This window comes from Zootermopsis nevadensis, unplaced genomic scaffold (genome assembly GCF_977971745.1).
Source record: "Zootermopsis nevadensis isolate Lab colony 2312 unplaced genomic scaffold, Znev_1.0 Znev_ptg000003l, whole genome shotgun sequence".
Lineage (NCBI taxonomy): Eukaryota > Metazoa > Arthropoda > Insecta > Blattodea > Termopsidae > Zootermopsis > Zootermopsis nevadensis.
In genome coordinates this window covers 15648792-15666292 of record NW_028259135.1, presented here as the reverse complement: position 1 = coordinate 15666292, position 17501 = coordinate 15648792, and the positions used below count along the sequence as shown (strand labels likewise).

The 17501-nt window shown below is 40.0% G+C and overlaps 1 protein-coding gene and 1 long non-coding RNA gene across 7 annotated transcripts in view; one reads left to right on the top strand and one right to left on the bottom strand.

The window, feature by feature from the left end:
* The window catches only part of LOC110827930 (uncharacterized), a 310772-nt gene that overhangs the window by 141060 nt on the left and 152211 nt on the right, over positions 1 to 17501 (top strand). The window lies entirely within an intron of this gene.
* Positions 1 to 17501, bottom strand: part of LOC110827928 (uncharacterized) — a 194314-nt gene that overhangs the window by 113521 nt on the left and 63292 nt on the right. The window contains exon 3 of one of the 4 annotated variants that reach the window (XM_022060097.2): positions 15671 to 15778. The exons of the other annotated variants lie outside the window; for them this stretch is intronic. The gene's annotated coding sequence lies outside the window, so the exon portion shown is untranslated. The remainder of the gene's footprint in view (positions 1 to 15670; positions 15779 to 17501) is intronic. 4 annotated transcript variants of the gene reach the window in all.

The window sequence follows — 17501 nt, the reverse complement described above, 5'->3', positions numbered from 1 at the left end:
AAAAGATGAGAAGCAACTTTATAAGTATAACTGAAGAGAAGAGGCCGGTTAGTAGATTCAGGCATAGAGGGTGGGATAATATTAAAATGGATCATAAAGAAGTTGTGTGAAGGTTTGGACTGGATTCAAGTGGCTAATGGTAGAGTTCAGTGGGGCTGACTTATGAAGATGAACCTTTGGGTAACATAGAAGACGCGGACACTTTTGATCAGCTGAGCAACTACCAACTTCCAAAGATCCCTGACCCATCGAATAAGATGGTAATCATCCGTTATGTGATGAACTGTGGGCGACGTACGGCCTTTGTACCGCTGGTTGAGAGCCACTCTAGAGTACATGCGATCTTCGGACTGTGCCACAGAGATGGCGCCGTCCCTTGTCTGAGTCTTGAATTACACCTACTCTCTTACCATCACAGAAATAACAGAACGCAAATATAGACCGATAACGATTGTGGTTTCCGTTCCTTTGTCTTCCTTTTACAACCCCTAGCTTGCTCAAAGATCCCAGAAGACGAAGGTAGTGGGAAGGGATGAATGATGATGAAAACTGACGCGGGAGACCTCTGTTGTCACTCACGGAAGCTCAATCATAAGAATTGATGTGAGGGTGTCTGCCATTAGATTGCAATGGCAGTCTTCTTAATCGAGGGGGGGGGGGGCTGCAGTCTTCACAGTATCTCTTTGTAATAGTCTCTGTTGATTACTCACATATGTTTTGTTTCTCTGAAGGGAGAAATTTTCTCTATGATCAGTGCTTGTATATAGTTTAATTTTCCTTCCTCAAATAACCTTGTTTTCGAGATTTTTCTTCAGATATTTTTCCTCGACTTAAATAGTTTGGTGAAATCATTGTTGTTTCATGTGGCAACTGAATGAAATATAGTGAGGTATCGGGTTCCCATGGCGGCGAATGTGTTGTTGCTCCGTTGGAAGACGTTTGACGTATACCGGCGTTTTATAGGTCCTTGTGAAATCATCAAGGCGAAGGACCTCTGAAACGTCGGTAAACTTCTACCGGACCACACGGCGCAACAACCCAGAATACAACAGTTTTAATTCTAGCCGCCATGAGAACCTAAAATCCTGTCCTATTAGTCCTCAATTCACTCCATAACATTTTCTATTATGTAAGACTTGAGGTTCTCACAGCGATGAGTATGAAGATTTCTGTCTTCTGGGTTCTTGCGCTGTGTAGTCTAGTAGAAGTTTACCAACGTTTCAGAGGTCCTACTGCCTCCATCATCAGGGCGATGAGTATGAAGATTTCTGTCTTCTGGGTTCTTGCGCTGTGTAGTCTAGTAGAAGTTTACCAACGTTTCAGAGGTCCTACTGCCTCCATCATCAGGGCGATGAGTATGAAGATTTCTGTCTTCTGGGTTGTTGCGCTGTGTAGTCTGGTCGATGTTTACCAACGTTTCGGAGGTCATACTGCCTCCATCATCAGGGCGATGATCGCCCTGATGACGGAGGCAGTACATTTTCCATAAAACGTTTTCTTAGCTGAACTTGTTAGAAGAGACTTTTATGTTCCCAGGAATTTTAACGTTGGAGTCCGTAAACTCCTCTTAGGAAACCATTATTTTGTTTAGTTCTGAATAACGGCAACGCTAGAATCGGATGCCAGCCCTTCTACTCCCCTAACTCCCTAAGTGATTTTTTTTTCTGAACGAACATGATGAACTCTTTTACGTAGACACTGTGTCCACTTCTGCCTGGGGCTGTGACAAATTATATGGTTACCTATCCACCCAAGATGAATTATTACAACCTACAGTAATGACACCAACTTCACGGGTTGTCTTCTGAAACTTGTCCACATCATAAAAACTCTCTTTTCGTCTTTGCTTAGAGTGCAAATCATCATTTATTCCTGTCAGCACACACACACACGCCATTATTATTTACATGCCAAAATTAATTTGATTATTCGTCTTTGTCCAATAACCAGGTTAAGAATGTGTGGAGCGTTACCTCCAGTATGGGCCTATTGTTCCTAGTGTGGTGTTTGGCCTTGCCTCTTTCAATAATATAATCTCGTATTAAAGCATTTGTTCTTGTAGACTGAATTTAATCAGTGTTGAAGACCAGTGAAATATATTCTGCATTATTTTAATAGATGTTAATTTTGATTATTTTTCCACATACAGAAAATATATTCCCATGGAAATATGCTTATAAAAGAAGGGCTCTTTAAACAGAAACTAAGAAAAGAAGGGTTAAGATCTTGTAAAAATGTACTTTACATAAATTAATGCAGGATTACTGCCATCGGGACTCGATTTTATACCGGCTGTGTTTTGTTATAATTCCACTCGTTTCAGTATTCGATTTGAAAAATTCTCCTTCATCCTTTTGTGCAAAATTTGCTATTTTGGTTCACTCGTATATTGATAAAGAAGTACATTTGAAATTGCGTACTCCACACATTAAACGGATTGGGCTATGGCCCCAGTTCTGTCTACTGTTTTCTAGTCGGGGGAGACTACTGGCGTTAGACATTGATGTTGTCTGCAAGATCTGCTTTAGTAATAATCGTTAAATATTAAGAATTACGCGTGAAGATGGCTTTATCAGCCGCAGAATGTAGAGTAATAGGATTATATTACTAATAAATCAATTTTTTTTAAAGGTGATTTTTCACTATCAACGTTCAGATTTCAGTACAAAATAAGAACAGTCTGTAAGATCTGTATTACGTCGTGTAACGTGAAACTTTGATAAGGTATTCGATTAAATTACGCAAATTACCCGAACCCCTGATATACTTACAGCTTCACGTAAACGTATTCGTAGACTTTGCCACATTTCTTGCAGTGTTAGAAGAGAAACGGGAAATGTAAAGGGGCAGATAGAGAGGCCGGATGATGACAGGAAGAGGGGAGATTAAGATACAGGAGCATGTTGGCGACAAACTGAAGAGGAGAAGGGGAACAAAGCAACACATGGTGAATAGCTAAAAGTGTTGACAGGGAAGGGAGAAGGACGAGATACTAATAAATCAAACGAAGAAAAGTAGAGATGGTGGTAGAAATTGCTGGCATATACAGTACGTTGTTACTTTGAGACAATGTGGGGCAGTAGTTCGTGTAACTAAGACAACGGCATGTTCTTTATCTGGAACTTTGTAGTCACCATGCAGATCAGTAAGCTTGCTATTACAGAACGGAGATTTCGTATAGACACACTGTAAAGCGTGGAACGGTGTATTCCACTTTACAATAGGAGTGGTTTTAAAGGTTTATTTTTTACGATTTTGTATAATTAATTGACCTCAAAATCAATGTAATTTAGATACAGGTTTATTGTTACAAAACTACGCATACAAGCATGGACATATTTTCTTTGTTTTGTATTTAGTTGTACGCCACATGAAAAATGTTTAAAGTCAGTGTAATAGATCTTAATTTTTTATATTCTGTTAATTACATGCAAATACTAGGTGTATTGGAAATGCATTTCTTAGTGTCGTTATTTCTGTCTGTTCGTTTATTCGCAAGCAACCGCGTCGAAAGTTTGGGGCCAGTTTGGATAAAACGCACACAGTAACTTTGTCGAGCCAATTTTGATTTATTTTTCATTCCGTAGATGTCGGTGGGATTGTGTTCATATAAAACGGAAACTAATAATAATCAGCCATCTTACGCATTGCTCAAGCTTATTCGTTCTTTCTTATATATTCTATATTCCTGTATTACCTGCTGCCCCCATCATCAGTGCGCCGTGATATTGGTGGTAGGATGAACCTCCGAAACGTCGGTACACTTCTGACAGTCTACATGGTGCAACATCCCAGAAGAGTCATCTTCATTCGTTAAAATAATTTTCGATGACTTACACATGGACTGATGGGCATATGGATGACATTTTATTTGAATTTGAAGCCATCGCAGATAAGTGGGAGGCTGTTGTTTCAGTGAGAGCAAGCAGGCTTACTCGTTGTCGTAGCAACCACGATCAGTGTGTCGATGTCACTAGCAGCTCCTCGCAAAGAAAAGAGTAATTATAAAAGCAGAGACTGATTGAGATGCGTTCCTTTGCTGTTCGTCTTTTAATGTCCTGGTATTATGAGTCCAAAGTGGAGCTGGATGATGCAAAAAGCTTAATTAAAAAAGTTGAGAGACCTGAATGCCTGGCCAAGATTGAGACTGAGGTATGTCAAAGCAGGAATGTGAGAGATCGTTCGGAGGATAATTGATAATCAGGAATGAGAACAGAAGAAAAGCTGAGAAAAGAATAAGGACCGAACAAAAGATAAAGGTGGGAGGAGGTGCTGCCGTGACGTCTCTTAAAATTTCGTGTCATTCTCCCCTCACTGCGTCTTACCCTTTTGTATTGTCAGGCTCGAATTCTATCTTAAAACGCGTATGTGACCAGAATACGTATCGCATTTGCCTCGTTTATGATATTAGACAGTAACGTCGATGGGGTTGGCGAAGGGCGAAGAGGGCGACGGCCCAGGACCTCACGTCCCTCTCACCTGTACTTGCTGTATCGGAATTGTCTTCTATCCTTACATCATTTTGTTGTTTGCCTTATACGTATTTTCATTTGAGATCGACAAAAAATTGAAAAGTAACTGAAGAAAATGTTTGATAAAAGCTTGTGGAGAGTAAATGACGTTTTTTAAATACCTTTCATTAAATGCTGTTGTTGACGGTAGATTGAATGTGCTTTGTTCGGTCACATTTTAACTATTCACACATGTTCTTAATGAAATAATTACTCGCGTTAGAATTTAAATCTGAAAAAGGAAGGCTTACATGAATGGTGTAAGTTGCTTCTAGAGGGGAAGTTGCCACATCTTTAAAATTATAACACCGCTAACCGAAATCACCCAAAATGACTTGCAGTTGTTTCTTTCGAAATGGACCTCGCCAATCAATCTCGCCCAGGACTTCGCGATTGGCTTCTTAGTCGCTGATATAAATTCCACTTGCCAGTCCTTGTAATGGTTAGTATATGTCTTGTCTTAGTATAGAGATGAGCTACATACGGAACGCGAATCTAACGATCCTGCTGGCACAGATTTTCAGGTGTTATTACCGGCACCGACTCCCCTTTATCGAGTTTCACTTTTTGATACTACTAAAGTTCAGATTTGAAATTTAAGTCCAGAGACCGGTTGTCGCAACTGGGATGTCTAGTAAATTTTGAGGTCATTTAGAGCAAATGACGGGATAGTGCTTTAAAGTAGGCCATGACGGCTTCCTTTCACAATCTTTCCAATTAATAGGACGGTATGTGGCCTGTAACAGCGTCGTTAAATTTAATTCTGAAAGAGAACGGTAATTAATCACATGCTTAAATTATAGTTGTTGAAACATTGTACCACGATCCATGCCATAGATTTCCAGAAGCCCATCTTTATACTCCACAGAAGTCAGAAAACGTAAGGGACTACCAGAATTTCATAACGGTTGAGGTTTTGATGGATGGGAGGGGTTAGATCGAGCTGAATAGCGTTGTAGAGGGTTGGTGTGGGGTAAGTAATGTAAATATGGGATCATAGGATGTGTTTGTAAGGCTCGTTTGAAACCTGCTTTCCCTCCTGCAATGGAAGATCTTGCACAGAAAGCTCGGCCCACCCCGCTGCCAGTACTTACATTTCCCGCCCGACCCTTTCTGAATTCCCCTCTTCTCACCCTACACTTTATTAATTTTTACCCCATCTTTCCGTCGTCTTCCCTCATTCATTCTAACCATATAATCAGAGCTGGACTGATGTCAGACAGAAAAGCGTTCTCTGAAGATAGCGTGTGACTTCCACGCTCATAAACTGTGACGTACTGACTAAAATAAGTAACCGATAAACAAACAGACACGCTACATAATTTAGTTAGTGGATGGATGGACCATGCCATAGCTTATGAGATACTTTCGGTTATCTGCTCTTAATTGATTAGGCCTGCGTTCAATCCCAGGGCAGTCCAGTCGTGGCCTATAAAGTGGTAATGGAGTACGCTTCTTCCGAGTACGTCGGTGTTCCTTTCTTAATCATTTCACCAATGACCCATACTAACGATCAGCAGCAGTTCGAACATAGTGACTGACGTAAGTGATGATTCATTACAATTTCATCTATGCTCCAGGTCCCCGGTTTGAAACCCAGACGAAAGATTGGTTATCCTTACTGAGGTGTTACTAAATTTCCCTTATTTTTAGGAAAATACCAGAAAATTACCCTAAAATAATGCACGCTTTCCTAGTCTTATTCAAAATTGCAGTACTTACGTATTAGGCCGTTTATTATTCGACGGTTAGTGTCATTAAATACGCAGTAGACAGACAGATTAGCAATACTGTGAAATTAGTTTGCTGACACAATGTCTACGTATCAGCTGACTGACCTGACTCACTCTCTGGTAGCTGAACCCGATGACCATTGGACAAGTCCTGAGTCAGTTCCTTCCGTCTTCCATCTTCATATTATCGTCTTCTAAGATTATTTTAATTATTCCACCATATTCTACTTGCCATTCGAAGTGCGTGTTGTCCAGTATTCTATTGTACGTTCCTCGTGTCCCTCATCCTACCGACATAGCCAAACCATCGTAGTTCCTATATTTCATTATGAAAACAGTACTATGTGACATGTAAGCTGTATTATGTACATCGCACGAACTTCGTAATAAATTCCTCTATTTCATCATGTTTTTATCGCAATGTTATCCTGATGGCTATGAACGCAGTATGAAAATACTTAGCAAGAAGACACAGTTATAATGCGAGTACATTAATAAGAAGTTAATTATCAGATTACTAGAAAACTGATATCAGATTTCAATAAAGTAAAGGTTTTCGTGAGCGCTGTACACGTTTGAGTATGCAAGGAATGCTAGGGCGAATGGAATATCGACATAACTCGATACAGCTCTCATCAATTAATGTCCCTTTGTGGTACTCACAGTGATGTAATAATATTGATCCACAAAGCAAATTGTTTCAAGTTTGCACACATGCACACTGACACACCAATTCTAGTTATGCTTCACACTCCAGATGTATATTTACATACGAATATGTAATGCACCACACCAGCGCGTTTTCTGTAGTCCAGATGCACATGTGTTTGCTGGTGTGATTTACAGCGTTCACTGGGCAGTGCGGAGTGTCCCAGCATTGAGGCTCTCTGATTCATGGGCACCCAGTGTACGCAGCAGGCAAAGGGTTATTGAATAAATGAATTACTGGCTACTGAAATATGTAGCTAACTGGCTGACGGCGTAGTAACTATCATACTAATGCACTGATTGACAGACCAGTTAAGATTGTTGATCCCTTAGCTCGTCAAAAAATTCCACACTTGTAAGGATCCCTGATATTGTCCTTAGGTTTACGCGGCCTTCGGGGATGAGCCGCGCAAAGTGTTGAGAATTATGCCTTCTGCGGATGGCAGCTGGAATGTTTGCCGAAACGCTGGGCAGTTCTTAACACAAGCGGCTTATCGCCGAATAGCCGAAGTGTACTCTGAGACGTGGGCCTTGTGTGCTTGGACACGGGGACTGTGGGTTAGAATCTCACTCAAGGCATGGAGGTTTGTCCGTGTCTTTCTGTATTGTGCTGTCCTCTATAGGTAGAGGCCTTGCGATGGGCTCATCACACTGGGTTGTAGAGCCAGAGATAAGACGAGATGAGTGCATTGAACCGTCGTGTTCCCATGATCACGACTCAGAGGCAGGCTTGAGCCAGCTGAAGTCTCGGAGTCTGAGAATTAGAGACAAGGAGAAACCTTGGTCAGGGTAACCCGAGATTAGAACCCGTGACATTTAGGTAACAAAGCATGGATGCTTTGAGATTATCCAGCACTTCTTGCAATCAACTGAGAGAACGGAACACCTTTCTTTCCATGTTATCCTTCTAGTCCATCATCACCCCACCCGCTGTTCGCTTCGCTTTGTATTCGTGAGTAGTAGCTCAATCGTTGCCTCATCGATGATGGATTACACGGGGGGGGGGGGGGGGATGAGCGCCATCTCGTCCTCTCTCCCTTGGACCCCCGGTGTGCGCCGCTATAACAGATCTGCCCCACATTATTACACCACGAAACCAAGTTGGAGAAATCCAACAAATACAAGGCCAATATGTATGGTATAGGGTTTGCACACAGATATAAAAATCAATTTATATTCCGATGTCATGAACAGAGACGAAGGTGATTATGGAGATTTATAGCATCGTCGATGAGCCCCTGTGATTGTGTCGTATTAGAGACTACCGGACTCGGTTCTCAAAAACCATTTGCACTTCATGTGGCCTATTCAAACTCCGTGGGGGTAGAGCACTTGATTGGATGATAATCGTTGAGCTGGTATTTCTCTGTGCTTTGTAAAACAGCAAGATTTATAACTTGTTTACAAACTGTCCAGAGCCAGTTGAATTCAGTACACACGATCAAATCTTAGTCTTCAGGATCCATTTTAATATTATCCTATCATCATCGCTGACTTAAATGAGTTCCGAGTGAAGTGTTGAAGACCTTGTACAGCTCACTGTTTCCTTTTAACTCTCAGTACAGTGATGTGACTTGTAACATTCTTGCAGGCAGCTTGCAGTACATTCCACGTAACCTCGGACAAAACGAAAGATGATTTGCATATTATGTGAGAAATGCAAATAAAATTTTAATCGGAAGGCCTGAAGGAAAAGTAAGAACCATAATATTAAAACTAATACTAGTATGGGAATAATGGCTACCTTTTGTGTAGACGTTATGAACCTTCGGATTCCACGACACTTGGATTTCTTCACTAGCTGAAGCTGTTTTTTTAGTAACTCCTTGGTGCAGGATTTAATTGAACAGTTGATGATTATTTGGTTGGCTAAGACGTTTTGTTTGCGTATGGAACTGGAAGGTTCATCACCGTATTCACAAAATCCAGATATTTACTGCTGTCCTGAACCAGTCAATTTCGAAAGGCCGCCTAATTTTTTTTTTATAAACTTCAAGAATATTCTTTTAAGCGTCAATATTGCCTACACACAGGCAGATAGTTTCATCGAGCGTTACTCGATTGTTTGCAGATCGGCACAGAGGTCACAGACTGCCTTCATTAAAGCGGCTATATAATCCGATTCCAGCGTTGAGCTTTTTCTACTGTGTATATGTTTTTGGTTTTTACTTTCCTGTTATATTTCCATGGTGAAATACAATTTACATTGCTGGAAAGATACAAGCAGTTAGCTTTAACTGATGTGAGATGGCAGAACATGTTTCTTTCACAGATGTTCTCAAACATTAAACAAATCCAGATCAACTTTTAAGCGAGATATATCGTGCTTAGCATGGAAATGGTTTAGAATAAGTTTCAGGATCGCGTATAACATCAGAATTGTCAGAGGTCTGCCTTCAATGGACAACATAGAAATAAGTGAACGAACATCGTGGTCTAGTGAAATTCTAATTCCCGACTTCAGGCCGTGCTTGGTTCGGTGTTAGCGTTATAAACGACCTGGACTGGTTTAATTTTAAAGCTGATTACTGTGAACACTTGGTGGAGGGCAGAAATAACGCGAGTCGACTGAGGCCACCTCACGTTAAAAGCTCTGTCGCGAGATATCCGTTGTATACAAACAAACAAGATTTTTACAGCAATTTTCTGAAACACCTTTCATACCAAGCCTTTTTGCCAACACCCCCCTCGTTTTAAATACGTGCCTCCCGTGTTTCAAACGACACCGCGTTGAAGAAGAAAGGATTTTCTCCTCGCATCCACCCTCAAAATGTCAATACGGTCAGTCAGGAACGGTGGTAGCTGGTGGTTGAATTTTATTGAAGTCAAGTGCTCGGATGGAAATAATCCTGTTTTGAACATCCCACCCCTCGAGCTACATAACTGTCGAGGTGTACGTAAAATTTCCGACCCCCCCCCCCCCCCCAATTTCACTTCACGTACACTGCATTTCTCTGTCCCTTGCGACCTTCATTCGTTTCTAATTTGAACCCATTTTCACTCAATAGAATTCAAATTACGACCGGCATTTAATTGAATTTTCGAACACCTACTTCAAGGTATATCCCCGTCGCACAGTAGAATTTCTCCCCGGACTCTTCTTGTCTTCCCGGCCCTCTGTAATATTAACCAATTTTATTGAATAGACAGCAATTTAAATTTGATCGATAACTAAATTGGTCCTGACACACTTGCCTTGTGTCACGGGCGCACAGTAGTTAACAGCAAAGATGGCTTTCTCCTGGGCTGTTGCGCCGTGTAGAAAGTTTATCAACGTTTCAGAGGTCCCCGGTTCTTCCATCATCTGGGTAATCCGCCCTGATGATGGAGGCAGTAAGCACCTCTGAAACGTTGGTTGATAGTAAATTATAAAATACAACGGTTTCTGATCTTTGATGGCACGATATTATTACCAAGTTTAATTGAAATCCTTTAATTTGTTCAAGAGCTACTGCGTAGAGTGTAAGAGACTGACTTGATGGTATCCGACTTCAACATATCAGTCCTAATAACATATAGCAGATTAAAAGATTAATGGTTACACATGCCATTGTGTTATCTTAAATTAGGCCATGACAATTTCTTTCCAATTTTGTTCCAATTCATTATTCGTTAATTATATCATCCGGCGTTATGTAGAATGGGCTACTACTAACGTCAAGCAATAAATAAATAAATAAATAAGAATATATGAGCCAAATTGGAAACAGGAAAGGAATGCCGAATGTTAACTAGAGGTATCTCCTGTTTAATATCTCCGTTAATTTGAATAACGTAGCGGCGATGTAGGATAACTCTTTTATTGATTTTATTACATGTCAGAGTTATTTACAGTAAACTCGTCCGTAACACGGAAAGGGTTAAGGGGATTCTAAATCAAAAATTGTATCCCTTCCGAATTATAAAAATATAAAAATCTGTGATGGTTTGTATGTACGCTTGGAATATTCTTCATAATGAAGTAATAGAGTCGGCAGTGGTTATATATGAGCACGTGTTAACAGTGTTCCACGTAATAAAATAAGCTACTACATTTCTGTGAAAGCACTCGCCATTTGCAACTTTCCACCAAACTTCATTTAAAGTAGTACGTGTCGGGGTATCTAATAAGTACCGCAATATCAGACTGAGGGGGGGGGGGGGGTGACACCATAAAAAAAGTTTTAATTGTCGTGTTTTTTGAGTGCTGGATTATCTGAACCCCGTGGTAATAATATTGCTTGTTCCTGAAACAGTAATCACGCCTCCCCCCTACAGAACTGTGTTGTAACATTTGCCCTTTAACAAGATTAATAGCTACCCCTATAGCTGTAACAATCCACTTTTTCGGATATGTGTTGTTTTTTTCCCCTCATCCCGCCAGCTTTAAGCGATGTTTATCTTAATAGGTTTACCCCCAGTGCCCTGTTGTAAGAGTAGCTTTTGAACGTGTGATATTTTGTGAAATATCCCCAACATAGACAGAGGGAGATAGTAAAAGTTTAGGTAATTTAAAATGACAGTGGTGGTACTTGAGTTGGGAAATATGTTGGTGAAAATAATCAAGAAGCTTCCGAGAAAATAAAAGGTGGAAAGATGGGGTTAATTAAAAATAAGTAACTTGTGACAGAAAGATCATAAACTTTTTTTTTGAAATTTTATCCAGCCCTAAAAATGAGCCATTAATTTAGGTCTAGCCCTATGAATATTGCAGTCAGAGGACAACGATTTATTCTTCTGCTAATGTCAAATGCCTGCCGATAGTTAACGGGCATTATTTTTTCGTATTTTTATCCCTTTCTACTACCTTTCGTACCTTCGTCTCTTTTAGAAGCACTCCTGATGATAGCAGCTCTTTCAAAATAGAACATTTTTGCGCTCGTCATGCATTCTATACTATTTTATTTGAAACGTCTTCAGTTGTTTAGATCTGATATGCAGATACTAAGGCCGACATGTGTAAGCTGTCTTAAACAACCCGCAGTATTTAAGTCGGCCACTATCTCGTGGTATAATTTCGAGGAACAAGACCTTTATACGAGTTACATAATGTTGGTGACGACCCCAGCGTTCATTGCCATAATTTAAAACGCGCATTTTAAGAATCTCCGTAGTCCATTCGCAACTACACACCCCATATCTCCCTGCCTAATTGTACGAAACTGTGTTTTTCCTTAGAGTTACTTAATGAATATTGTACGTATTTCTTGTGTCCCCGAAAAGTGTTTACAGGACACGTACAGTTAATCCTCTTTGCTTTAATCATCATAATATAATGTGAATGTTGCAACTCTAGACCCTCGTTGTTTTTAATTTGTCTTCTTAGTCCCATCTTAAGATTTCATAACAGTTCGTTAAGAGACTAGGACATTCATCCACGCACTTCGTACACTTGTCATGTTTTAACTGAAACATCATTTTAATGAATAAAACTGTTTTGAAATAGTGGCTCAGTGGACCTAGGGGCAGTTTTATGAATTCGCGATTCGCAGCGATATTAGTTGATGTGGTGAAGGGATGATAACGGGCAGTTTATTGTTTAAACATAACAATTTTTTTGTGGTGACGGACGAAAGAGTGACACAAATTATTATCAGAGCCACAAACTGTTACGGTCAGCAGAGTAGCTTACATGTGAAACCAAGAAGTGTTAAAACTGCTTTAACGACCGGATGATAAAGAGAGGCGAGATTGCTTTGTCGCATGACACCACTCCGGAGAAAAGTTTATTTTCTAGCATAAGGCTTTGTTATTGATTCTGACGTTTAATAGGCGTAACATTAAGTGTTATAAAGTTTTAATTATTTTGATACTCGCGTCTTGTGTAGACAGGTCGTACTCAGCCGGTGGTCTGTGGGCCGACGCTGTCAGCAAATTATAATAATGATTTCAATGAATCTTTAGTGCCCAGTAACTCGAATGTAATTTCTGTTGACACTAACAAGTAACTTACTTTTTGTTTTAAATTTAAGTATAAATTCACTAGTTACATTTTTGTTATCCGTTAACATTACCATATTCTATGAGCAGTCTCACAAATTTGCGATTAAATATTTTTATTTATAACACGGGAAATGCCTTTTTCACATTCCCACGTGCATAAAATATGATTATTCTCATCACATCATTGTTGGTGATTATGACGTCCCTTCGAATTTATCGCGTAAGCGCGATAGTTAAACTTTATAAGGTAAATGAACACTTTTTAGACGTGAATTATGCACTGTTACTTTTACTGAAGAGCGTGACACCGAAAGATAGCCCGTCCTCGGAAAACGCAAAATCACCGTTATGTCTATTAAGCCTGCGCTACGCATCATAACAAATACTAATGATACAGTGAAATGCACTCATGATTGATTGATTGATTTCCGTGTTTAAAGACTGGCCAAATTATATAGCCTCAAATTAAATTACAAAAAGTGATGAGCGGAAATGATATTTAGAAATACCCTATAGTCACATGTTTCTAAGTAACCTGCTGTTCTATCAGTCACTAATGAGACTGAGAAAAACAACGATAATATTCACTCAGGATAGGCAGTGACATAACCAAGATTCTAACCAATGTAACAGCTTTCAGCACAGTAATATGACATTAATTATTCTTACAATCTAGAGGAAAGAATAATGCGTTGTATAGAGACTGGTGGCTAGGTTTAAACATCATTAGAAGAAGGTCTGTGAGAAGTGTACAGGACTTGAAAACAATGGCTGAAGGAATCTAGCACATTATTAAAGGTTGGAGACAGGCGTCTTGGTTCAGCAGAGTGTCATGACATTTATCACGGGGACGAAGTGTCCACAAAGAGGCATTTATCATCTTCCTTCAGTGCAAAGCACTTCGGGAGTTCATGGTTTCTTACTTCAAGGGGCTGACATTAAATCCCATGGGAAGGACACAACAAATTAACATCAGTTTCAGAGAGAAATGTCGCACATAATATAGACTGCAAGTGACGTATTTATGGAAGAGAAAGTCACGTGATTAAACTCCCACCCCTCTGCCCGACCGCTAAAGTGTCTGAAGAACATTGTTTGAAAGGCAGAGTTGTTGTGATGAATTGGCCTCCATCACATTTATGTCTTGTAACTAGCTCCATAGTAGTACATAGTCCTTCTTGAAAAGTTGATAGCCGCTCAGGAGGTCAAGAAATTTGTCGCCTCTTATGAAGCCCGAAGGTTCATTACCGTGTGCACAGGGCCGCCTTTAGTGTGCGGGGTGAACGGGGGGCAGAGAGGCGCTCATTGACATTACGATGTATAAAATATCTCGTCCACAGCGACACCTCATGCCCCCATGAAGTAAAAATGTAACATGAAGCATATTAAAACATATTAATGTCATTGTAGACCTAGAACAGGGATCCCAGAAGGGTTCGCATTGACTGCCACGCCCCGGGACCTACAGTTCTCTAGCGACGCCTCTGGGTGTATACAAGAGCCTGTCTCTGGACCCAGACGAATCAAATCAACATTTTTCCGCACTGTCTCTTCCTTCCGGTTTTCAAATTTAACTCTTGTATGCATTCATATCACCAATTCATGTTATACATGTTCAATCCATATCATTTTCCTATATTTAGCTTCCCTATTAATAGCCTATTCGGTGAAGAGTAGAAGTTATGAAGTTTTTCAACATTTTCTCCACTCTCTGATCTCCTCAATGCCTTAGGTACAAGTATTTTCCACAGGACGATGTTCTCCGACACCCGCAGTCCACTTTGTTGGCGCGAAGTGAGATACAAATTCGTAGGCCCATTCAGAACAACTAGTAAAGTTGCGTTCTTATATTTTAGGTGAAATTTAAGCTTTTACGGCGACTAGTATGAAGATTAGTTGTCTTCTGAGTTGAAGTTCCGTGTAGCCTGGTAGAAGTTTACGACGTTTAAGAGGTGCTTGCTGTATCCATCACCAGGGCAGCAAACACTTCTGAAACGCCGGTAAACCTGTACTAGACTACACCGTGTAATATCCAAAAAGACAGTTATCTTCTTGTATGTTTTAATCTTTATGTTTCGTATCTGGGATGCATATGAGATCACAAGATAGAGAACAGATATTTCAATCAGTTCCTGTATTTCAGAAACGTCTCATGTCATTAAGAACCGCGTATCTGTATTTTGTACCCCCTCACACACATCAGACCTTTAATAGCATCCCTTCACCCTAACAAGGACACGTGACCACTCGCTGTTTAACTACCACCACCCTTATTCTTCACACCCTACATAACCTCCAGTGTCATGTCATTCTCACCCCCTTCAACTCACACTCCACCCTTTACAGTAGATACAACAAACAAATTACATTCCAGTACAAAATAAGAAACACCACAAGATGGCTAGACCTCGGAATTCTAAGGGGTATGGGGGTGAGAGATATGATATTTAATATGACTCAGTAGTGGAGCGTTTCACTGCCAAGACATTAGATCGCTTACCGAGGGGTTGTGGCAGGCGCCATTTGAGCAGGAGAAGAAGACATCTGACAAACGGGATGCGTATCTCTCTTCCTTAACCCTCTGCTGCATCCGCCCCCCAGTACACCACATTTAATGGCAGCAACACGACAAACGGCCTTGGTGGTGGGATAGAATGTATTAATGCTTCTCCGTACTAATGTTTGTGCTAATGGAGGCTGTCCTGGAAGATCTGCCCACGAGACTTGACATCTTTAAGTACAGCTGCTATTTATAATCTGTAGAGTATTATAACAGAACGTGGTCTGTCCACATACCTTCCTTCCCTCCTTCCTCTTTATTCCGGGACGAGAGATAAAGAAAGGGATGAATAATTCAGGCGTCGCGTCTCTCAGAACACGGGGGTTGCAGGTTCATACACCGCCCTGGAGACATTTAAATGTGTTGTCGGTCGGTTATAGTCAGTTTTTAATATTTAACAAACAAATGTTTGTACTGTATAATAAAAACAATCTTATTAATTACTAGCTACCAAACGGAAGAGAAGATATAGTTATCGCGTGGTAGGTTTGTATGTTTTCTGTTTTCAGGGTGTATGCAAAAATGGCGTGGTACAGGATTGATGATGGAGGCAGTAAGAATTTCTGTAACGTCTGTAAACGTCTACCAGACCACACAGTGTAAAGTTTCATAAGACACTCTTTTCCACTCCAAGCTTTGTATTCTTTGCTGGCTATCTTTCTCTTTTTTCAAAATATTTTATTTTAATCAACTTTCTCCTTTTCCATCTTTTTATATTTATTGCTTTCATTTTCCGTATTTCTTTTTAATTTTAATTTTCTTCTTTATTCCCTTCCGTCAGAATTTTGAACTGTAGAACCCGGAAGATGCTGGGAAATTATTTTAAAATAGACCGCGACATTCATTTCCCTCATCCTCAGCAATGTGCTGTTAAATCACGCCACGATTTATTATTCAGTATTGTGCAGCCTTTGGATGCATAATCGTTTACTTAGCAACGGTATCCGGAGTACTTTGTTCAAATAAAATGGGCAACTTCTTTTTATACAGCAGGTGGGTAAGGACTTTGATCCGTGGTATTCAGTGGGAATTGCCAGAAAGTTCCCAGTCCGAGGAGGATTAAGAATGCATTTGAACCAGAAACCGCGTTTAGCTGGTATAGAGATTCTTATCAGGTTGGTATCCCTGCTCTCTTAGGAGATTCTCCTCTCGATTACTTGCAAGATTTATGGAACTTTAGATGGAGCTTTCGTGAGATGAAAGTTTGGTTTCACAGCCTCTCTGGAACACAGGCTGAGCAGGGCGTTTTGCAGAATTGTACAGTATACAGCAAGAAAAATTAAACAAATCGATACATAATTCTGGAAAACACATGACTAATTTAAATCTAACACGCCACACATGATCCCTTTGAAGCGCATGTATTTACTACTGTGGATTAAATGGTTAACAAACAGAAGGACTAATACACTCATTAATTAACTACCTGACTCTCCTATTTTTAAATAAACTAATCGACTAACCAGCCAAGTATCTAAGTGACTGACAAAGTAACGAGTTTGTTAACTAGAAACTGACTATTATTATTTATTATTTATAATATTATTTAAATCTTGTCCGTCTAATCACAATAAATTCTTATTAAATATTAAAATATTACAATAATTAACATTTAAAATATTTAAAATATTAAATGATGTTCTTTATCGAAATATTCGATTTACATCTCATAGAAACTGACTACTAATCAATGAGATCATGAGGATTTCACTGCGTTGAGAATTACAATGTTCTGCGTTTTGACGCCATGTAGAATTACAGGCAAATACCAGCGTTTTGGAGACAATGTTTCCATATTTAGCCCTGAAGATGGCACAGTGTTTCTCTAAATAATCCTCGGATCACAAGCCAGAAGATACGTCACTCCTATATTAAACCCTTAACAAACGACAGGGTGTGATCTTAGAGGATGCCTGTTCCGTAAACTAATTTCACCCCAACTTCGCTCTACAAACCAACCCCCTTAACTCTCTCGCCACCCTGCCAAGTTTTAACCTCCCCAGCAAGTTCTTATTTGCCCTCCCCACCCTTCTTCAAAAACACCCATCTTTACCCTTATGCATCTAA